Source organism: Microcaecilia unicolor, chromosome 8 (genome assembly GCF_901765095.1).
Source record: "Microcaecilia unicolor chromosome 8, aMicUni1.1, whole genome shotgun sequence".
Lineage (NCBI taxonomy): Eukaryota > Metazoa > Chordata > Amphibia > Gymnophiona > Siphonopidae > Microcaecilia > Microcaecilia unicolor.
The window spans coordinates 168,943,484-168,967,588 of NC_044038.1; positions in this window are offsets into that span (position 1 = coordinate 168,943,484).

The following is a 24,105-nucleotide window of genomic DNA, read 5'->3' on the forward strand; positions in this document are numbered from 1 at the left end:
CGCCCCGCCCTTGCTGGTCGGCAGCGCTTTCACTGACGCTGCTGCGACCCAGGTAAAATATGTAAAGGCCTTTGCGGCGCGGGGCGAGGGTAAGCACCGCGGCGGCGCCCTCCAGAGGTGGGCGCCCCCCTGCGGCGCTTACCTCGCTTACCGCATCGGCACGGCCCTGGAGCCACCAGTGAATAATGCATGAGTTTGAAAAGAAATGCTGAAACATTGACTTGCAAGATTCCCCCTCCTCCTTCTCTGTTGAACGTGGATTACCACATCGAAGTATCAATGATCTGCGGTGTATAAGCATAAAAAATGAAATGAAACGAACTTCTTTACATGAAATTTGTAAGCGAATTTTTCTTTTCTGTTCAGTTTATATTGTTTGATGTTTCAACAATATATCTTTTTGGATATTAAGCTAAAACCCTTTGGTCAAATTATATATATTTGAAAAATGGATCTTAAAACAAAAATATTAAGGGGCAATTCAATAACTTAGGGCCCCTTTTACCAAACTGCAATAAAACGGGCCCTGCGGTGGTATCGGCACATAGATTTATTGTGCATCAAAAAGATATAGTGGAATAGAAAAGGTGCAGAGAAGGGTGACAAAAATGATAAAGGGGGTAGGACAACTTCCCTTTGACGAAAGGCTAAAGCGGCTGGAGCTCTTCAGCTTGGAGAAAAGATGGCTGAGGGGAGATATGATAGAGGTCTATAAAATAATGAGTGGAGCTGAACCGGTAGATGTGAAGTGTCTGTTTATGCTTTCCAAAAATACTAGTACTAGGGGGCAAGCGATGAAGCTACAAAGTAGTAAATTTAAAATGAATCAGAGAAAATGTTTCTTCACTGTGCTGCTGCGGCTCGGAAAGCGAATAGAATGTTGGGCATTATTAGGAAAGGTATGGAAAACAGGTGTGAGGATGTTATAATGCCGTTATATCGCTCCATGGTGCGACCGCACCTTGAGTATTGTGTTCAATTCTGGTCGCCGCATCTCAAGAAAGATATAGTGGAATTGGAAAAGGTGCAGCGAAGGGCGACTAAAATGATAGTGGGGATGAGACAACTTCCCTATGAAGAAAGACTAAAGAGGCTAGGGCTTTTCAGCTTGGAGAAGAGACGGCTGAGGGGAGACATGATAGAGGTATATAAAATAATGAGTGGAGTGGAACAGGTGGATGTGAAGCGTCTGTTCATGCTTTCCAAAAATACTAGGACTAGGGGGCATGCGATGAAACTACAGTGTAGTAAATTTAAAACAAATCGGAGAGCTGATAATCTGAAGACATTCGAGATCAAGATGGCGGCTGTGTGAGAAGCACAGCTAGACGCGACCCACTCTTCTCCCTAAACACCAAGCAAGTTCGCTCCTTACCTGACCCTCTAGATGGGGAAAAGGAGAGGCAAGGTCAGGGAGATTCCCTCTCTCCCTGGCGGGTCAAGCCAACTTCACCAGGCAAAAATGGAGGATTTTGGAATCGCGCCAGGTCCTGGACAAGCTTCTACTCCTGTAGCTGAGGCTAACGCTGTGACGTTGGCCGACAGTGTAGACGGGGCTTCCCTTAGCCCCGTCGAACGTGCGGCTCCTCCACAACCAGGAAGTGGTTGTCTACTGATGAGTCCTGACGTTCTGACCCGAAGTGGATTACAGACCGAACAGGGAGGGAGCCGTCGGGAGACTGAGGGAGAACGGAGTGCGGGCAGCCTAAAAGTTCCAGAGGTGATTTCTGCTCCTATGCTGTCGTTGCAGACTGTGAGTATCCTGGAAAACGCTGCCAAAGCACCCCTTCCTGAGTTGAATTTGGAGAAAATGAAAAAACCAGCCGTAGTGACGCTAGAGTCACTATGGGACTTGACCTTTACTGCCCACACCTCTTTACAAGCTGCAATTATTAAGAATGCTGTAACTATTAAAACTTTGTCAGAAACTGCTTTATCCCAATTGCAACTGACTGAATTTCAAACTGCCGCAGTAAAATCTCTTACGGAAAGAACTCAAAAAATGGAACTTGTGGGACAAACTTTGATACAGGATAAGAATTTTACTCAAAGGCGGTTGGAATATCTTGAAAATCAGTCTAAACGCTTAAATTTGAGGCTAATAAATTTTCCAAGTTCACCATTGGTTACTCCGGTACAAATGGTTAAGAAATATCTTGTTGAAATACTGGGTATGTCAGACAACTCACTACCACCAATAACTAGAGCTTATTATTTGCAAACTGAATCAAAGTTTCCTCAAGGTGGAGAAGCGATGAACCTGACAACCTTTTTGGAGTCCTCTTTGGAGGTTATTACCAAAAGAGCAACTTTATTAGTCTCTTTTGCATTAGAGATGGATAGGGATGCAGTTTTGAGACTTTCTTTGAGACATTTAGATTCCATGTTTTTAGGGTCAAAAATAAGGATTTACCCGGACTTATCAAGAGAGACTCAAAAGAGGCGCAAGGCCTTTTTGACCCTGCGCCCAAGAACTGTGGCGATAGGAGCTAGCTTCCTATTGAAATTTCCCTGTGTTTGCAGAATTGTATTTCAATCTAAACAATTTCAGTTTTTTGACCCCAACCAGCTGGAGGAATTTCTGCTTAGTAGAGAAGGAGTTCAGGTGGTAGTATAGTCCCATATATACACTGTTTAACAGCTTTTGAGTGAAGAATCCAGGGCATGTGCTTCGTGGGTAAAGTTATTAATACACAATTATTTCCTTTAGATTATTTAAGTAATCTTACATCTTGATCTGATTTCTTAATATTGAGGTCGTTAATCTGTTGAAACTTATTAGTTTATTATATGTTTGATTAAGGGTGATTTCCAATTTGTGTATTATCATTCATAAAGGTGAAATTATGTTTGTTAAAAAGCTTAATAAAAAAATAAAATAAAAAAAAATTGGAGAAAACTTTTCTTCACCCAACGCATAATTAAACTCTGGAATTCGTTGCCGGAGAACGTGATGAAGGCGGTTAGCTTGGCAGAGTTTAAAAAGGGGTTAGACGGTTTCCTAAAGGACAAGTCCATAAACCACTACTAAATGGACTTGGGAAAAATCCACAATTCGGGACTAACATGTATAGAATGTTTGTACGTTTGGGAAGCTTGCGCCAGGTGCCCTTGGCCTGGATTGGCCGCTGTCGTGGACAGGATGCTAGGCTCGATGGACCCTTGGTCTTTTCCCAGTGTGGCATTAATAATGTACTTATGTACTCAACATGTAATTAAACTCTGGAATTCATTGCCAGAAAATATGGTAAAGGCAGTTAACTTAGCAGAGTTTAAAAAAGGTTTGGACAGCTTCCTAAAGAAAAAGTCCATAGACCATTATTAAATGGACTTGGGGGATAAGCAGCATAAAATGTTTTGTACTTTTTGAGGGGATCTTGCCAGGTATTTGTGACCTGGATTGGCCACTGTTGGAAACAGGATGCTGGGCTTGATGGACCTTTGGTTTGTTCCAGTATGGCAATACTTTTGTACTTATGCCCCTTTAATGTCATGGGCAAAAGATAGAAAAAAGGAAATGGCTGTACGGTAAGTACACACTTGCCAAGTGGCCATTTCCTGGGGCAGCCCGTATCAATGACTATTTAGGAGCTGTAAGAACCCTCACGCTAACCCGGCAGTTAGGCATACTTTATAGAATAAGCCTAAATTTCCACACAGTTTATAGATTACACCAAATGCCTATCCAAGCGACTAAATTTAGTCATGGGCAGTTATTGGTGTAAATGCTGATGCCTAAATTATGCATGTACCGGGTGTTTTCTATAACAATGCACATAGAGGTCCTTTTACCAAGCTGCGGGAAAAAGGGCCCTGCGTTAGCGGGAGGGGCCAAATTTCCCATGCACTAGGGCCCTTTTACCACAGTGGGTAAAAAGATCCCAGGCACACATGACCATGTGATGAGAACTCTTACCGCATGGCCATGCAACAGGAAACCCTTGCGGCCACCCATTGAGGTGGTGATAAGGGCTCCTGTGCTAATCCGGTGGTAACCAGGCAGCGTGTGGCAATGCTCGATTACCGCCGGGTTACTGCCACACAAGCCATTTCTGGGAGTTTTGTTTTTCCCCTGGAAATGGCGCGTGCTCGGGGTGAGACTACCACCGGCAGCTGCATTGGGCCAGCGGTAGTCCCAGAAGAGTGAGCGGTAACCCGTGTTGGGCTTACCACCGCTCTGTAAGAGGTCCCCATAGAGTTTAGATTGTACTGACATTCATATAGTCCTGTGTCTATAAAGATTGCCCACCCCTGGTCTAACTCAATATTAACAATGTATTCTGGTCACGTGATGGCAGGGACCTGAACGGACGACTCGAGGCTGCTCTCCTCTCCCAGGCTTGATAAAACAGCTTTTTACAGCGGCACTAGCGCATTTAGACCCGCGATAACTGAAGAATAATAAAGCGCAGTACTCACTGACCCGACGTGGAGCAGGAGGAGATCCCCTGGGTGTGGACGCACCGGCATGCCGCCGAAGACTCCACGGACACAAAAAAGAAGCGGAGCGAACACTGTGGACAAGATGGCGTCCAGGAAAGAGCAGGCTGCAGATTCCAATAGTCAAACCCCACCAGTGATCGCGTTGCAGGAGGCGGCGATCAAGGAGATTATGAAGCACATGGCAGTGGTATTGGATGACAAGCTCTCTACCCTGCATGCCTTTATGGACGAACTCAAAGAGAATCTGGCATTGCAGGGGAACCGCATACAACAGGCAGAGGAACGGATCTCTCAGCAGGAGGACCTCGTGACTGGAATGTCTACTCAGCTAATCGCGTTGGACAAAAGATGCAAAGTGCTGGAAGACAGAGTTGAAGATCAAGAAAATAGGAGCAGACGCAATAACATCAGGTTGGTGGGGGTTCCAGAAAATGTAAAAGAAAAAGATTTATGGGACTTGGTTGAAACATGGCTACCTAAAGAGCTGGGCCTTGTGGTGGAGGGGCAGCGCCTAAAGGCAGAAAGAGTGCACCACGTGGGAGTGCTGAAAGAACAACATAGCAGGCCGCGCCCGGTAATTGCACGCATTTTTAACTATGCGGACAAGGCCCAGCTGATGGAGAAATATCGCCAGCGCAGGAGTTTGGTCTATAATGGAACCAGCTTACTGATGTTTCAAGATTTTTCCCCTAGAGTGTCGGAGCTCCGCCGGCGTCTGTCTCCTTACTGCTCTCAGCTCTTTAATAAGGGAATCAAGTTTTCACTGCAATACCCAGCCCGGGTGAGAGTGCTGCATGAGGGTCGCGTTTTATTCATGGAAAAACCTGAGGAGCTCCAATCATTCATGGAGCAATTGAAGTGAGGGGCAACTTAAGAAAGCAGTACCACAGTGGACGACCAATGGGGGATGCAGATCTGGATTACTTGAGAGCTTATTCATGGACATTGAACGTTTGGCCAGAAGAAGGTACTCTCCAGTAGGGAACTCTGGCTTCTTGTCGACTGACTACAGCAGTGGAGCGTTGGTGAGAGGAATGCTTACCTTTGGCGCCAGAATCAAGTAGGACTAGTGGACCTTATTGGGAGACTCGAGAACAAGCCCCAGTGATATGTCCGCTTGAAAGGATCAACGCAGTTTGGCCAGCAGATGTTTGGATGCTGTGTACAGCCACTCCTCTTGCTGATCAGACATGTCTTTTAATCTCTCTTCAGTGGCAGACATACGGGACTCCTTCGCAACTGTTCATTGCAATAGTTAAAGGGGCAGCGAACAATCAGTCTATACAGGCCTGTATAAAACACATGGGGGAGGGGGGTGTTATGAAGCCTGTGGTGGATGTTTCTGCTAAGGGGGGGGGGGGGGGATTCAAGTTGTTATAGCCTGTTTTATGTTAACCTTAGAAGTTGGTGCCTTATATGGGGTGCATCGGGGAGAGGAGCAGCTTTCTTGAACAAGGGTTGTAGCACTGGTTGTTTTAGGGGGAGGAGGGGGATAGCGGGGAGGGAGTTGTACGGAAATGGAAGGGGAGGGAAGGGGAACTTAGGGGGTGCGTTGTTTGGGATCTGAATGTGGGAAGTGAGCAGTCTGATGAGAGTGGTTGTGGGGAAGCAATGTTGTGGGATAGGGCTGGAGGAGGGGAGGGGGAGGGAGGGGAAGATGGGAAGGGAGGGGTGGGGGTGATGCTCCTGGAGAAACGGGGACCCAACCGAAAAAAAAATCCTGGATTTGGCAGAGTGTATTCCAGGGGAATAGAAGGGGGGTGGTGAGCTGGGACATCACCCCAAGATACTGTAAGGGCTGCTTGAACCCTAGAGTGATGTTGACTAATGAGTAAACTAAGATTTGGGTCTTTGAATGTTGATGGGATTCATTCACCCATCAAACGTTCCAAGATTCTGTCTTACTGCGCTAAGATGCACATTGATGTTTTATTTCTGCAGGAGACTCATCTCTCTCAGATTGAACACCAAAAGTTGAAACGGGGATAGGTAGGGGAGGTGGTCTCGTCCTCATACAATAGTAGACAAAGGGGCGTGGTTATATTATTCCATAAAAAACTCCATGTAAGCATGCATAAGTTAGTTCAAGACCCGGAGGGCCGCTTTATTTTGTGGCTGGGGGAGGTAGCGGGACAGAAAGTCGCCCTTTGCTCTATGTATGCACCCAATGTGTATTCCCACTCCTTCTTCTCCAACCTGTTGGCGCAGTTGGTCTCGATCGCTGGATATCAGCTGATATTAGGCGGAGATTTTAATATCACGGCGGACCCCTCGATTGACTGCAAGCCAGCAAAAACTAGAACATCTGCTTGGGAAGGCAGGGGGGTGCAATTTTTGATGCGTGAATTAGGGCTGTTAGATATTTGGAGGGTATTACACCCGGAATCCTATGAATACACTTTTTTCTCACAGATCCACGGAGTCTACTCCAGACTGGATTACTTGCTTCTGGACCCATCATTTTTATCAAGACTGGGAGAAGCAGATATCGTAGATGGAGCTGTCTCGGATCACTATCTGGTATGGGTTGAGATACACTGGCGTCAGGGGGAGGAGGTGCGACAGTGGCGCATGAACCCAACCCTTTATTTAGATCTTGACTTTAGAGCGTTCCTGTTGCAAAAGTGGGATAACTACCTAAAAGAGAACGACCCTGAGTCGGTGGGCCCCATAACATATTGGGAAGCCGGGAAAGCAGTGATGCGGGGTCATATTCTGGCCTACACAGTGAAAATAAATAGGGAGAGGAATAGACAATTGATCACATTAACTAATCAATTGCAGCAGCTGAGAGGGCAGCATATCCGTACCAGGGAGGAGGGAGTAAGGCGGGAGTACTGGGCGGTGAGGAGGCAGATAAATGATATTTTAAATGCCAGGGCAGCTCACAACATTAATATGTATAAATATAATCTTTTCCGCTGGGGAAATAAGGTAGGGAAGTTGTTGGCTGCGTTGGTGCGGCAGCGAGGGGCGAAGAAGATTATCAGCAAGATTAGATCGGCCGACTGGAGAGTGGTGACATCGATAGAGGACATACAGGAGGAATTTGTCAAATTTTATAAAGCATTATACAACAAAGGAGAGATAGATACTACTACTACTACTACTACTACTATTTAGCATTTCTATAGCGCTACAAGGCATACGCAGCGCTGCACCAACTTTCCAGCTCATAATCGAAAGTGATTGCCGGCCATTTCCCGACACAAATCGGGAGATGGCCGGTGATCTCGGAAAAGCGGCGAAATCGGTATAATCGAAAGCTGCTTTTTTTTGACAGCATTGCTGCTTTCCCGTCGCCTCGCCGGCGAAAGTTCAAAGGGGCGTGTCGGCAGCGAAACGAAGGCGGGACATGGGCAGGTATGGGCATGGCTACCAGATAGCCGGCTTTCACCGATAATGGAAAAAAAAAACGGCGTTAAGCAGTATTTTTCCAGGTTTACTTGGTCCTTTTATTTTCACGACCAAGCCTCAAAAAGGTGCCCCAACTCACCAGATGACCACTGGAGGGAATGGGGGATGACCTCCCCATACTTCCCCAGTGGTCACTAACCCCCTCCCATACTAAAAAAATAAAAATAAAAACCCTTTTTGCCAGCCTGTATACCAGCCTCAAATGCCGTACCCACCTCCATGACAACAGAATGTGTTCTATCCTCTGACAGCCTTTCCCTGGTTGTGATTTGGCTCTCGGGTGAGTGTGACACCGTTTCTGTTAGGTGCACTGCAGAGTCACATCAGCAATGCATTGTGGTGGGTGTAGGGTACTGGGCTCTACTCCCATGGTGCTTTTCCCCCTGCTAACTTTGTCAGAGTGTGCCCTGTTGTGTTTCCTGTTGTAGTCCATGCGGTAGTGGCCATTTTGTAAGCCAGTTTTAGTTCCCTTTCCTGTGTTACCCACGTTAGAGAACGTAGTTCTTACCTTGAATGGTGCTGAAAGAGGGTATTGTACACCATTGTGCCAGCTCTGACCTACTGCTAATCTTAGTACCAGGGGACTCTTTGCCAGTGGGGCACAACTTCTGATCTGCAGTTAACTGTGAGTAAATGTGCTTATTCCAATAAAGGACTTTTTCAAAGAGATTAGTCTTCAGGTGTGAACTGGTGTGCCAAAGTTATACAGCAGCAATAAGTCCTAGAGGCTGTATGCAGGTCCCTGGAGCAGTTTTAGTGGGTGCAGTACATTTGTGGGTAGTGGGTTTTTTTTTTGGGGGGGGGGGGGGGGTTGGGGGGCTCAGCTCCCAAATTAAGGGAGCTATGCACTTGGGAGCTTTTCTGAAGTCCACCGCAGTGACCCCTAGGGAGTCCGGTTGGTGTCCTGGCATGTCAGGGGGGCCAGTGCACTAAAAATGCTGGCTCCTCCCACGGTCAAATGTCTTGAATTTGGCCGGGGGTTTGAGATGGCCGATATAACTTTCCATTATCGCTAAAAAACGACACCGGCCATCTCAAACCCCGGCCAAATCCAAAGCATTTGGCTGGCCAGAACCGTATTATCGAAACAAAAGATGGCCGGCCATCTTTTTCGAAAATACGGGTCTGGCCAGCTGTTTGTGGCACCGCCAAAATACATCGCCGGCCATGTATTTCGCCGGCGCCGTTCAATTATTCCCCTCTTGTCACCCATCCATCTCTCCCTGTCTCTCACCCAACCAGCTCTCCCTTTTTCTCACCTAATCCACCCCACCCTCTTCCTGTAAGACTGCCATTGGAATGATTTTGTGTTTCAATTCTATTCTGATATTTATCAATATTTGCTTATTTCTGATCTGAAGAAGGGTTTCCTTCAAAAGCTAATCAAAAAATGTATCATTAGTGCAATAAAAAATGTATCATCTTATTTCCTTTTCTCTGTTTTATTTTATTTCTATTTATAACCTCATAGGCGGGACCAGAGCTTGAAAGACAGAAGGGAAGGCCCGAAGGCTCGCCAAGCGAAGAACACGCTTTTCGCTGCCGACACCGCCTTAACCCCGAGGTACGCCTTTTAAATTTCAGAGGAGAAGGAGGGGGGGCCCTGGTGCTGGGAGGGAGGGAGGACGGGTGGGCGGCCTGATGCTTGTTTGGTTGGAGGGAGGGAGGGAGGCCTGGTGCTGGGTGGGTGGGAGGGAGGGAGGCCTGATGCTGGGTGCTGGGTGGGAGGAAGGCCTGATGCTGGGTGCTGCTGCTGCGTGCTGGGTGCAGGCCCGTGCCAAGGGTCTATGCCGCCCCCCCCGCAGACGAACTGTTGGCGCCCCCCCCCCGCAGAAGAACAGTTGGTGCGCGCGCGCCGCTCTCCCCCCCCCCCCCCGTGAAGATGATCGCTGCGTGCCTTGGGGGCCTTTAAATCTTTTACTTGCAGTCGCAGCAGCGTCTGTGAAAGCGGAGCGCTGCCGACGTCTCCCTTCCCTTCACGCTCTTGGTTCCCTCAGTGTCCGCCTTCTTCTGACGTCAGAAGAAGGCGGGGCACTGAGGGAACCAACGAGTGCAAGGGATGGGAGACGTCAGCAGCGCTCCGTTTTCACAGACGCTGCTGCAACTGCAAGTAAAAGATTTAAAGGCCTCGGCGGCGCGGGGCGAGGGTAAGCACTGCGGCGGCACCCTCCAGAGGTGGGCGCCCTCCTGCGGTGCTTACCCCGCTTACCGCATCGGCACGGCCCTGGCTGGGTGGGAGGGAGACCTGGTGCTGGGTGGGAGGGAGGGAGGCCTGCTGCTGTGTGCTGGGAGGGAGGGAGGCCTGCTGCTGGGAGCTGGGTGGGATGGAGGCCTGCTGCTGGGTGCTGCTGCTGCTGCGTGCTGGGTGGGAGGGAGGCCTGATGCTGGATGGGTGGGTGGATGGGATGGAGGCCTGGTGCTTGGTGCTGGGAGGGAGGGAGGCCTGGTGCTGGGTGAGTGGGAGGGAGGGAGGCCTGATGCTGGGTGCTGCTGCTGCTGCATGCTGGGTGGGAGGGAGGGCTGCCTGGTGCTGGGAGGGAGGGTGGGCAGGGGGGAGAGGAGGGTGGCTGGATATTTGTGGCTGGAGGGGAGAGGAGGGTTGCTGGACATGGATGGAGGGCAAGAAATGAAGAAGAAAGGAGGAAAGTAAAGAAATAAGTGGAAAGGAAGTCCTGGAAACGGAGTTAAGAGAACAGATAGAGAGCAGCAGAATCAGCGACAAGGACCAATATGGACAGAAAAACAAAATCACCAGACAACAAAGGTAGAAAAAAATCATTTTATTTTTATTTTAGTGTTTGGAATATGTCCAATTTGAGAATTTACATCTGTTGTCTTATTTTGCACTGGGTATACTGGAGCTATAACAGCTTACAGAAATGATTTATAATGAAAGAAAATCATGTTATTTTTTTCTCCTATACTAGTATAATATTTTCAATTATGTCTGTTTATATGCGCCATGGCTGGGGTAAGGGGTGTGGCTATGATAGGGGTGGAGTCATATATGGTGACCCCGCCCATAATGAGTACCGGCACTTTGTGATAAATAATTAGATTGTGGGTTGCTGTTTGGGCACTCGGTCTCTGAAAGGTTCGCCATCACTGCCCTAAGGGGTGAAGGGGGGCACCTACATATGGGTACAGTAGGTTTTGGGGGGGGTTGAGGGCTCAACATTAACCACCACAAGTGTAACAGGTAGGGGGGGGGGTGGACCTGGGTCCACCTGCCTGAAGTGCAGTGCACCCACTAAAAATTGCTCCAGGGACCTGCATACTGCTGTTGGGGAGCTGGGTATGACATTTGAGGCTGGCGTACAGGCTGGCAAAAAATGTTTTAATTTTTTTTGTGTGTGGGAGGGGGTTGGTGACCACTTAGGGAGTAAGGGGAGGTGATCCCCGCTTCCCTCCGGTGGTCATCTGGTCAGCTGGGGCTCTTTTTTGGGACTTGGTCCTAAAAATACATGGACCAAGTCCGCCCGGCGAAATACTCATTCAAGCAGGCGGGGTTTTTTTTCATAATAAGGTGAAGCCGGCCATCTCGTAAGCCCGCCCCACTCCGCCCCCTTCCCGCCTTCGCTACCCTACCAACACACCCCCTTGAAGGTTGGCCGGTGCCGCAACGAAAAAGCAATTGGGGCCGGCCAAAATCGGCTTTCGATAATACCGATTTGGCCAGGATTGAGAGATCGCCGGCGATCTCCTGATTTGTGTCGGAAGATCGCCGGCGATCCCTTTTGAAAATAAGCCTATATGCCATACTTTGTATTATTATTTGAATATTTTTACTGCTGTATTTGTCTATTGCTTATGTTTGATTTATTCCTACTGTACATCGCTGTGAGTAAACTTCTTCAAAAAGGCGGTAAATAAATCCTAATAAGTAAATAAATGTTAATGTAGTTTTTAAGTACTGAACTTGAAGAGTGGTGGAAGTGAGGTTCCTACTTTTGAAGATTATGAGGGCCAGACAATGCTCATCCTATCAAAAATATTTTTTTCCACTGGTAGAACTTAGAAGAAATTGTCAGCAGTTGCAAACACACTACACATGAGTTTGGCATTTGATAACCACTTAATAGCATTAATCAAAAGGTAAGTTGTTTTGTCAGTTAGTATCCACATCTACAAAACATTCTCCCTCAAAGAGAAACATCTCTGTTTCAGCAACAGTGCTCAGACATCTAAACCACAACTGAAACCAGAGAGATAATGAAGGTATGCTAACTTGAACTTTAGCCAGTGAGGAGAACTAAGGTCAGAAGGCTCATTGCTTTAGTTGTTCATTGTTTGGCCTCACTCTGAGGATTTGCTGTTTCCTCATTTACAATGTGCCTGTCTCTCTGCCTTTCAGTCCACCTTTGTCCCGGCATGCAAGGAGCTGCTTAATCTGATCTTTGCCCCTTAGAGCTGACGTGAAATGGTAGCTGCGATCTTGAGGAAACTAGAACATTTGGAAACAAAGGTCCGTTTTTGCATACACATAAATGGCAAAGTGCTGATGAAGGATAAGTATGTTGACCTGTCCATTTTGGCCTCAAGATCTAAAATGGATAGTACATTTGTGAGTCAGACATAAATTCAGTAACACTAGTTAAACAGATAGTTGGTCCAACAATTCATTTTCATATTGGCTGGGTCAGCTGAATATTAGGTCCTAAAAAATAAATAGAAAGAGAGAAAATGGGGGGCGGGGGGCGGGGACATTTTCAAAAGATTTTGCTTAGTGTAAACATGCCTTTACTTACATAAAGAGGTCAATTTTATAGTCATCTAGATCAAGAGGTCAAGGAAGTGCATAAATTGAGCCTAGAGTATGCATTCACATCTCTCTAGCACCATGTTGTGCTCTACTCTGCTGTTCTCTGTTCTATGCATTATGTATGGTTGGTTCCTCCCCCCCCCCCCCCCCCCACCCCACCCCCCAATATTCAGCACTATTTAACCAGTCAGCAATAGCCGCTGATTACTTAAATAGCGTTTAACCAGCTAACTGTGAATATTCAGTGGGAGACAAGAACATAAGAATCACCATACTGGGTCAGACCAATGGTCCATCCAGCCCATTATCCTGCTTCCAGCTGTGGCCAATCCAGGTCACAAGTACCTGGCAGAAATTAGTAGCAACATTCCAGAATCCCAAAGAGTAACAAGATTCCGAAATCCCAAAGAGTAGCAATATTCCATGCTACCAATCAACAGGGCAAGCAGTTGCTTCCCCCCATGTCCATCTCCAATAGACTATTGACATTTCCTCCAGGAACTTGTCCAAACCTTTTTAAATCCAGATATGCTAACCACTGTTACCACATTCTCCAGCAGCAAGTTCCAGAGTGAAAACATATTTCCTCCTGTTTGTTTTAAAAGTATCCTATATAATAAAATGCACCTCCAACGTTCTGAAGCCAAGAAAGTGAAGCCTTCAAGCCTTGAAGCATTCCTGCAACGTTCCAGAACTATGTGTCGTCAATTGAGGAAACGGAGCCTTACAGAGTGCACGAATACTTCAAGGCTTGAAGGCTTCACTTTCTCACACACACACACTCTGTCTCTCACATATACTCTCTCTCACTCTCTCTCTCTCTCTCTCTCTCTCTCTCTCTCTCTCTCTCTCTCACTCATTCTCTCTCACATACACACTCCATCTCTCACCCACACACTCTCTCTCAAACATACACACTCCGAGGAAAGGGGGGCATGGAACACGCTGGGGAGGAGAGGGAGGGGGGCATGGAACTCGGAGGGAAGGGGGGGCCAAGAACTTGGAGGGGAGGAGAGAGAGGGATGGAGGAGAGGAGAGAGAGGGAGGGAGGGAGGGGGCCTGCACCTCAGACGGAAGAGGGGCCTGGAACTCGGAGCCCCCCACACACACACTCACTCTCTGTCTCTCACATACACTCTCACACACTCTCTCTCACACACACACTCCATCTCTCTCTCACACACACACATACACTCTGTCTCTCACACACTCTCTCTCTCTCACTCATTCTCTCTCTCACTCACACACACACACACTCCATCTCTCACACACACTTTCTCTCTCACACACACACACTCTCTCTCTCTCTCTCAAACATACACACTCCGAGGAAAACCTTGCTAGCGCCTGTTTCATTTGTGTCAGAAACGGGCCTGTTTTACTAGTTTCTATATAATTTCATTGAGTGTTCCCTGGTCTTTGTACTTTTTGAACCAATGAAAAATTGATTCACTTCTACCCATTCTACACCACTCAGGATTTTATAAGCCTCAATCATATCCCCTTCAGCTGTCTCCTTTCCAAGCTGAAGAGCCCTAACCTCTTTAGCCTTTCCTCATATGGGAGAAGTTCCATCTCTATTATCATTTTGGTTGCTCTTCTTTGAACCTTTCCTAATTCCCCTATATCTTTTTTGAGATACAGCGACAAGAATTGAATGCATTATTCAAGGTGAGGTCGCACCATGGAGCAATACAGAGGCATTATAATATTCTCAGTCTTATTTTCAATCACTTTCCTAATAATTCCAATCATCCTGTTTGCTTTTTTTTGTCTGCCGCCACTCACTGGGCAGAAGATTTCAGCATATTGTCTACAATGACACATAGATCTTTTTTCACCACAGCTGAATTATCAGCTCCCTTATGCACTGTTTTATTTTATCTGCATTGAACAAATTATTTCTTTGGATTTTCACGATAGAGAATTGCTAAATAAATAAATAAACTTGATTTGTATTTTCTTCTAATAGTTCAAGTTAAAAGGGTTTCCGACACGCACACATCCTTGTCAACCCCTAATTTGCTTTTTGGAGGAATCTTTCTATAATAGGCACTGAGTTAAGTGAAACAGATAATTGAGCATGTTCATACTGCCCCCTAATGTTTATTTGATAATATATGAAAAGACAAAAGAAGTGGCTTTCCAAGCAATGTAAGGGAAGGGTTTCCTATTCTGAAGATGCTGAAGTGCAAGTCCCGTGATCTTACCTTTGTTAAATGCAAAACACTGGGTAAGAGGACAGAGCTCTTTCCCTGATTGTTTGTTGTCTTGTTCCTAGATTGCACTGTACACTTACCTCTGAATATACTCTTGAATGAAGATGGATGAATGACAGTTATAGGTGTTTTACCCTTGACATAACTTAATAAGTAGCCTAGCAATTTGTGCAGCAGGCTTTGATCCTGGTGAACTAGGTTTGACTCCCACTGCAGCTCCTTGTGACTCTGGGCAAGTCACAATCCTCCATTGCCCCAGGTACAAGATAAGTACCTGTAAGTAAACCACTTTTTTTTTTTTTTTTTGAAATTTGCTCACACCTTTTTCAGTAGTAGCTCAAGGTGAGTTACATTCAGGTACATTGGATATTTCTCTGTCCCTGGAGGGCTCACAATCTAAGTTTATACCTGAGGCAATGGAGGGTTAAGTGACTTGCCCAAGATCACAGGGAGCAGCAGTGGGATTTGAACCAGCCACCTCTGGATTGCAAGACTGGTGCTCTAACCACTAGGCCACTCCTCCACTTTGAATGTAGTTGCTAAAACCACAGAAAGGCGGTATATCAAGTTCCTTTTCCATTTCCCTATTTGAGATTCTATATGGAATGTTGCTAGTTGTGGAATAGCCTAGTGGTTAGTGAAGTGGACTATGATCCCGGGAACTGGGTTCAATTCCCACTGCAGCTCCCTGTGACTCTGGTCAAATCACCTAACTCTCCATTGCCCCAGGTACAAATAAGTGCCTGTATATAATATGTAAACCACCTTGATTGTAACCACAGAAAGGCAGCATATTAAGTCCCATTCCCTCCCCCTCCAATAGTGATCCAAGAGTGGATGCCCCAAGTTGGGTCTCTGTGGTTTGGGGGTTCACACATTGGGTCAGTCAGATTCCAGGGTTGCAATCTCATGGTCTCCAGACCAAGGAGTTTCTGCATGTTTTGTGAGTTCAGCTCAACTTCCACATCTAACTGCTGAAGTTAGAAAGGTAGAAAAGTAAAAAGTTAACTCGTTTTACAGTAGTTCTTTTTTAATTTTAATACTGCTGAATTTGTTTTTTCATTCCTTCCCATTGAAGTAAGTAGAATTAACAGCTTCATTCCAAAGAGTAAAGTACAAAGTCAGCATTTAAATGAAAGCACAAAGACCCCGATGCTCAAATGTCCGGCATTGCACGGAACAGCGCCAGAACAGAATGGAAAAAAAAACATCCTAATGTTCAGCACTACTGGTATGCAAATCATCAGTGTGCCCTTAGCATTGAGCATTAGGAAGTTAAGGGGAAGGATTGTGCCTGGTGCATGCACACAAGACCTCTCTCTGGCCAGTTGCCGGAACCTAGCCAGCCCTGCTTACTTGCCAGACCTCCTTGGTTTCTCCTTTCAAGTCACATTTCACATAAAGTGTACCTGTTGGTTCTGTTTTGCCTTCTCCTGAAAGACGCTATGTACTTGAATTGGGGGGGAGTGAAGGAGCAGTGTCTACTCCAGTGGTTCCCAAACCTGGTCCTGGAGGCACCCCAACCAGTCAGGTTTTCAGGATATTCACAATGAATATTCATGAGAGTGATTTGTCTACCAAGGAGGCAGTGCATGCTGGAAATCCTGAAAACCTGCCTCCAGGACCAGGTTTGGGAACCACTGGTCTACTCTGAAACTTATATTTCAGCTGGGCCAGGCTGTGAACTGGAGGCTGAGAGGCTCACTTTGGGGGGTCTTTTACTAAGGCATGCTAGCACCCCAAGGGTGTGCGATAGAAGCCTATTCTACTCAGGTTTCTTTAGAGAATGACATGCTTAATATTTAGGCACTTGCACTTAAGCCAACCATAGGTTGGTGTAAATGCGAGCACCTAAATGCACAGGTACCTACATAAGTTATGCAGTTACGTAAAAGTGGGAGCCCTGCTGAAGTCCCACCCATATGTGACCCTATTGAAAATATGCACTAACCCCCTATATATGGCGCTGAAAATTATGCATGCAAATTGGGCATGTGCTCAATTTGCTTGTGCAATTTAATAGAGTAATGAGCCAATTAGCACCAATAATTGGGTGCTAACAATTATTGGCATTAATTGGCAACAATTTGGATTTACGCACATATCTTGCTAAGCACTATTCTATAAAGATATGCACATACATCTTTTAGCTGCAACTGAAAAGGGGGCATGGCTATGGGAGGAGCATGGGTGGGTCAAGGGCGTTCGCTAAAGATGCGCGCAGTATTATAGAATTCAGAGGATCTGCACCTAATTTACATGCGAGGATTTACACCGGGTTTCAATTGGTGTAAATCAGCGCGCATTTTTCACCTAATTTTGGCTGCGAGCGTTTACGCCTGACAAAGGCTGGTGTAAATATTTGAGCCCAACTGATAGTTGGGATCGCAAATGCAGGTTTTCTATAACATTGTGCCTAATCTGACCTGCCCATGCCCCTCCCACGGCCAGGCCCTCTTTGGAGTTGCACACTATGAAATTTATATACGTATGTTTTAGAATAGGGCATAGAGTGGATCCCTGTGTAACTCCTAATTACTGCCAATTAAGTGCTTGTTAACGCCAATAATTGATCATTGGTAACATAGTAAACGATGGCAGATAAAGACCTGAATGGTTCATCCAGTCTGCCCAACAGTCACACTCATCATCAATTCATGATTAAATCAACAATGAATGTGATATTATATACTTTATTACGGGTCTTTCTTTGGCATTTCTGGGACGTAGACCATAGAAGTCCACCTGGCTCTATGCTTATGTTCCATCTACTGGAGTTGCCATCAAAGCCCACTCCAGCCTATCCAAATCCATCTTGTCAGTTGTGGGACCCAGACCGTAAAAGTCTGCCCAGCACTGTCCTCAGTTCCAGCTACTGAAGTTGCCATTGAAGCCCTTTCCAGCTTATCCTAACCTGTATTGCCATATTTGGACACAAACCTACAAAGTCTGCCTAATTCACTAATTAGTTTATGCACGGATCTTCTATTTAGGAAGTGGTAAGTGGTCCCATGTTAACTCTGCATTAGCATGTGGTAAGTGCAGTTCATGTCTACCATTTCCACCCATTCCATGGCCCCCCTGACACATAAAGCAACTGCTACATTACCACAAAGGCCCTTAGCACAGCTCTGAGCTGCTAGCAAGCTCTTAATGTGGTTTAGTAAAAGGGTCTCTTTCTTTTATATAATATACAAGCAACAAAGCCCGTTTCATGAAAAATGAAACAAGCCCTAGGAAGGCTCTCGTCTAAGCGATTCCTCCTCTCTCCCCTGCCCTCCCCTCCATGTCCAGTGATTCTTCCCTCCCCTCCCATCCCCTCCATGTCCCACAATTCTGGCCTCCCCTCCATGTCCAGTGAGTCTCCTCTGCCCTGCCCTCCCCTCCCATGTCCAGCAATTCTGGCCTCCCCTCCATGTCCAGCGATTCTCCTCTGCCCTGCCCTCCGTGTCCCGTGATTCTGGCCTCCCTTCCATGTCCAGCACTTCTCCTCTGCCCTGCCCCCCTCCCATGTCCAGCGATCCTCCCCTCCCCTGCCCTCCCATCCATGGCCAGTGACTCTATGCTTCCTGCCGCCCTGCCTTTAAGACGTTCATCTTACCTCAGTTTGCAGCGGCGGCAGACTGGGCTTGCGTCGCCTCCAGCCTTCCCTTGCCTTCCCTGTCAGTGTCCCGCCCTCCTCTGATGTCATTTCGTCTTTCCGTGAGGGCGGGACACTGAGGGGGAAGGGAACGCTGGAGGCAAGCTGACGTCAGCATGCTGTTACGAACCCAGCCATCCAGCCATCCAAGGAAGCAGAGTTACCAATTATTATATAGATATAAAATATAATTTCCAAAAGACACTATACCCAAGAAAAGTAACCTATTTGATAACTACCCATCCTCATTGTTTGTTTTTGTGCAGCTGTCAGAACATAATGTTTTGTTTAAAATGTAGCTGCCTTTGCCACCCCCAACAAGCTGCTGCCTTAGGTGACCCCCTTCTCTTGCCTAAGGGTTAAGCCATCCCTACTAAAGATGTAAATGCATGCGTGTGTGTGTGTGTGTGTATTCTATGCAGTCACATGTGTATTTTATAAAGTACAAACCAGGATGTCCAATATACTTCATAGACCCTCAGGGGGAGGAATGCTGGCTTCAGCCTAACCCCTGGTAAGCCTTTTCCTCAGCTGAGAGGTGCCCAGCTCTACCACCGGCTGCCTTTCAGGTGCTGTGGAGGACTTGCAGCTCATCTGCATATCATTTACAGCCTTCTCCAGGGTGAATCCCAGGTCCACTCTGATCCACTCAGGGCCTCTGCACTTGGTGCCGTGCGCCGTTGGGGGCATTTTTCTCTTTACATCTACTTTTCTCTCAGTTAATACTTATGGCTCCAGTACACTTTTTCTTCTTGGCACTGTCCCTTCCTAATTTGTTTCTCCATCTTAAACCACTGTACACTGCAGGAACACATTGTCCACCATCTGTATTCCACCTCTCACCATCTCTTTTTTCCTCTTCCTTTTTCTCAGCTCTCACCATCTCTTTTTTCCTCTTCCTTTTTCTCAGCTCTCACCATCTCTTTTTTCCTCTTCCTTTTTCTCAGCTCTCAGCCTTAAACATTTCCTTCCTTCTATTCAGGGCCATGCCTAGGGTCTCTGGCGCCCTCCTGCAAACTATCAGTTGCCCCCCCCCCCCCCCCCCCCCCCCCCCCGTGTGGCACAAGATGCAAAGGAAATAGGGCTGAAAGATGGAGTGCATCTTTGTGGGATTGCTCAACAAATGGATCACAAATAATTTTTTATGATTTTTAACCGTGAAAATGATTGCTCACCACTTGTCACACTGACAGGAATTGTCAGCAATATTCTTAGAAACAAATTGCTATACATTGCAAAATAAGATAGCAGATGTAAAGTGGACATATTCCAAGCGCTAAAATGAAAATAAAATGATTTTTTTCTACCTTTGTTGTCTGGTGACTTTCTTTTTCCGATCATGCTGGCCCAGTATCTGATTCTGCTGCTATCTGTCCTCTTAACTCTGTTTCCAGGGCTTCCTTTCCATTTATTTCTTTACTTTCCTCCTTTCTTCTTCATTTCTTGCTCTATATCCATTTCCAGCAATTTCTCCTCTCTCCCTGGGTCCTGTTCTCCCATCCATGTCCATCCTTGTCCCTCTCTGCCCTTCCCTCCTCCATCCATAGCCAGCAATTCTTCTCTCTCCCCTCCCCTCCATTTCCAGCAATTTCTCCTCTCCATGGGCCCTGCCCTCCCATCCATGTCCATCCTTGTCCCTCTCTGCCCTTCCCTCCTCCATCCATAGCCAGCAATCCTCCTCCTCCTACTACTACTACTATTTAGCATTTCTATAGCGCTACAAGGCATACGCAGCGCTGCACAAACATAGAAGAAAGACAGTCCCTGCTCAAAGAGCTTACAATCTAATAGACAAAAAATAAATAAAGTAAGCAAATCAAATCAATTAATGTGAACGGGAAGGAAGAGAGGATGGAAGGTGGAGGCGAGTGGTTACAAGTGGTTACGAGTCAAAAGCAATGTTAAAGAGGTGGGCTTTCAGTCTAGATTTAAAGGTGGCCAAGGATGGGGCAAGACGTAGGGGCTCAGGAAGTTTATTCCAGGCGTAGGGTGCAGCGAGACAGAAGGCGCGAAGTCTGGAGTTGGCAGTAGTGGAGAAGGGAACAGATAAGAAGGATTTATCCATGGAGCGGAGTGCACGGGAAGGGGTGTAGGGAAGGACGAGTGTGGAGAGATACTGGGGAGCAGCAGAGTGAATACATTTATAGGTTAGTAGAAGAAGTTTGAACAGGATGCGAAAACGGATAGGGAGCCAGTGAAGGGTCTTGAGGAGAGGGGTAGTATGAGTAAAGCGACCCTGGCGGAAGATGAGACGGGCAGCAGAGTTTTGAACCGACTGGAGAGGGGAGAGGTGACTAAGTGGGAGGCCAGCAAGAAGCAGATTGCAGTAGTCTAAACGAGAGGTGACAAGGGTGTGGATGAGGGTTTTGGTAGAGTGTTTGGAAAGAAAGGGGTGGATTTTACGGATGTTGTAAAGAAAGAAACGACAGGTCTTGGCAGTCTGCTGGATATGAGCAGAGAAGGAAAGAGAAGAGTCAAAGATGACCCCAAGGTTTCGAGCTGAGGAGACAGGAAGAATGAGAGAGCCATCAACAGAAATAGAAAACGGGGGGAGCGGGGAGGTGGGTTTGGGGGGGGAAATGAGAAGCTCGGTTTTGGTCATATTTAATTTCAGGTGGCGTTGAGACATCCAGGCAGCAATGTCAGACAAGCACGCTGAAACTTTAGTTTGGATGCAAGGTGAGATATCAGGGGTAGAAAGGTAGATTTGGGAGTCATCAGCATAGAGATGGTAGGAAAAGCCATGGGATGAGATTAATGAACCAAGGGAAGAAGTGTAGATAGAAAAGAGGAGGGGACCAAGAACAGAACCCTGAGGTACGCCGACAGGCAGAGGGATAGAAGTAGAAGAGGATCCACCAGAGTGAACACTAAAGGTGCGGAGGGAGAGGTAGGAAGAGAACCAGGAAAGGACAGAGCCCTGGAATCCAAGTGAGGACAGGGTATCGAGAAGTATGCTGTGATGGACAGTGTCAAAAGCAGCGGAAAGATCAAGAAGAATGAGGATGGAATATTGACCTCTGGATTTAGCCAGTAATAGGTCATTGGAGACTTTAGTAAGTGCAGTTTCGGTTGAGTGGAGAGGGCGAAAACCAGATTGTAGTGGGTCAAGAATAGCATGTGAGGAGAGAAAATCAAGGCAGCGGCAGTGAACAGCACGCTCAAGTAATTTGGAGAGAAAAGGAAGGAAATCAAGGCAGCGGCGGTGAACAACACGCTCCATTTCCAGCAATTTGTCCTCTCCCTGGGCCCTGCCCTCCCATCCATGCCTCTCTGCCCTTCCCTTACCTCAGCTCCGCGCCCTGGGGCTTTTAAATTTTTTACCTCCGGTCGCAGCAACATCAGTGAAAGCGCTGGCGACATCTCCCTTCCCTTCGCGCTCGTTGGTTCCCTCAGTGTCCCGCCTTCTTCTGATGTCAGAAGGGAAGGGAGATGTCAGCAGCACTTTCACTGACGCTGCTGCGACCGTCGAGTCTCGAAGGTAAAAGGTTTAAAGGCCTCGGCGGCGCGGAGCTCAGGTAAGCGGTGAGGGTAAGCACCGCGGCGGCACCCCCCAGAGGTCGGCACCCCCCTGCAGTGCTTACCCCACTTACCATATTGGCACGGCCCTGCTTCTATCCATCCATCTCCTTTCTATCTGAGTACATCTCGCCTTCGTCGCCTTCGTCGCTGTCGTCGTACCTCTCCTACTCTTCTCCGTACTCTCTTACTCTTTCTCCTGCTCTCTGCTGGGGACATTAATCCCAATCCTGGTCCTCCACATCAGCTCTCGTCCTATCCATGCAAACACCTGTCCTCGTCCTATCCATGCAAACGATTCCGGGATGTCTCCAATCTCATCTCTATTCCCTTCCTCCCCCTCTTCCCTCCCCTTCTCGTGTGCCCTGTGGAATGCCCGGTCAGTCTGCAACAAACTTCCCTTCACCCATTGTCTCTTCATCTCCTGTTCCCTTCAACTGCTCGCCCTAACTGAAACCTGGCTCACCCCCGACGACTCTGCCTCAGTCGCGGCCCTATGCCATGGAGGTTATCTTTTCTCCCACACTCCCCGCACAGTTGGCCATTGAGGAGGCGTCGGGTTTCTGCTTTCGCCCTCCTGTAGTTTTCAACCCCTCCTCCTACCGCAGTCTCACTGCTTCTCATCCTTTGAAGTTCACTCCATCCGTCTATTCTACCTGCTGCCACTCAGAGTTGCAGTCGTTTACCGCCCCCCTGATAAGTCCCCCTCTTCCTTCTTTACTGACTTTGATGCCGTTTTTCTTGAACCCTCATCTCCATCCCTCATTCTTGGAGACTTTAACATACATGCTGACGACCCATCTGACGCTTATGCTTCTCAGTTCCTCACTCTGACATCATCCTTCAACCTCCAGCTGAGCTCCACCACCCCTACTCACCAAACTGGTCATTGTCTTGACCTTGTCCTCTCCTCTACCTGCTCACCCTCCAATTTCTGCGCCTCTGCTCTTCCTCTCTCAGATCATCACCTGATCACCTTCACACTTCATCACCCTCCCCCTCTGTCCTGCCCAACTCTAACCACTACTTTCAGGAATCTCCAGGCTGTTGACCCTCCCACCTTATCCTCTAGTATCTAATCTCCTTCCGTCCATCATGTCCTCCGAGTCTGTCGACAAGGCTGTCTCTACTTACAATGCCACTCTCTGCTCTGGACACCCTTGCACCATCCATCTCCCATCCCACAAGGCGTACTAAACCCCAGCCCTGGCTGACCCCTTGCATCCGATACCTTCGCTCCTGCGCCCGATCTGCTGAACGCCTCTGGAGGAAATCTCGCACCCATAGCAACTTCATTCATTACAAATTCATGCTATCCTCCGTCCAGTCCTCCCTATTCCTTGCCAAACAGGACTATTACACCCAATTGACTAATTCTCTCGGCTCCAACCCTCGTCGTCTCTTCGCCACCCTTATCTCCCTCCTCAAAGTGCCCTCCGCTCCCACCCCCCCCCCCCCTCACTCTCTCCTCAATCACTGGCTGACTACTTCCGCGACAAGGTGCAGAAGATCAACCTCAAATTCACTACCAAGCCACCTCTTCCTCTTCACCCTTTAACCCAATCCCTCAACCAACCAACCCAGGCCTCTTTCTCCTCTTTTCCTGATATCACCAAGGAGGAAACAGCCCACCTTCTTTCCTCCTCGAAATGCACCACCTGTCCTGATCCGATCCCCACTAACTTACTAAACACCATCTCTCCTACTGTCACCCCCCCCCCCCCCATCTGTGTTATCCTCAACCTCTCTCTCTCCACTGCAACTGTCCCTGACTCCTTCAAGCATGCTGTAGTCACACCACTCCTCAAAAAACCATCACTATTCCCTACCTGCCCTTCCAACTACCGCCCCATCTCCCTCCTACCCTTCCTTTCTAAGATACTTGAATGCGCCGTTCACAGCCGCTGCCTTGATTTTCTCTCCTCTCATGCCATCCTCGATCCGCTTCAATCCGGTTTTCGCCCTCTACACTCGACAGAAACGGCACTCACTAAAGTCTGTAATGACCTGTTCCTTGCCAAATCCAAAGGTCATTACTCCATCCTCATCCTCCTCGACCTATCCGCCGCTTTTGACACTGTATATCATAATTTACTTCTTGCTAC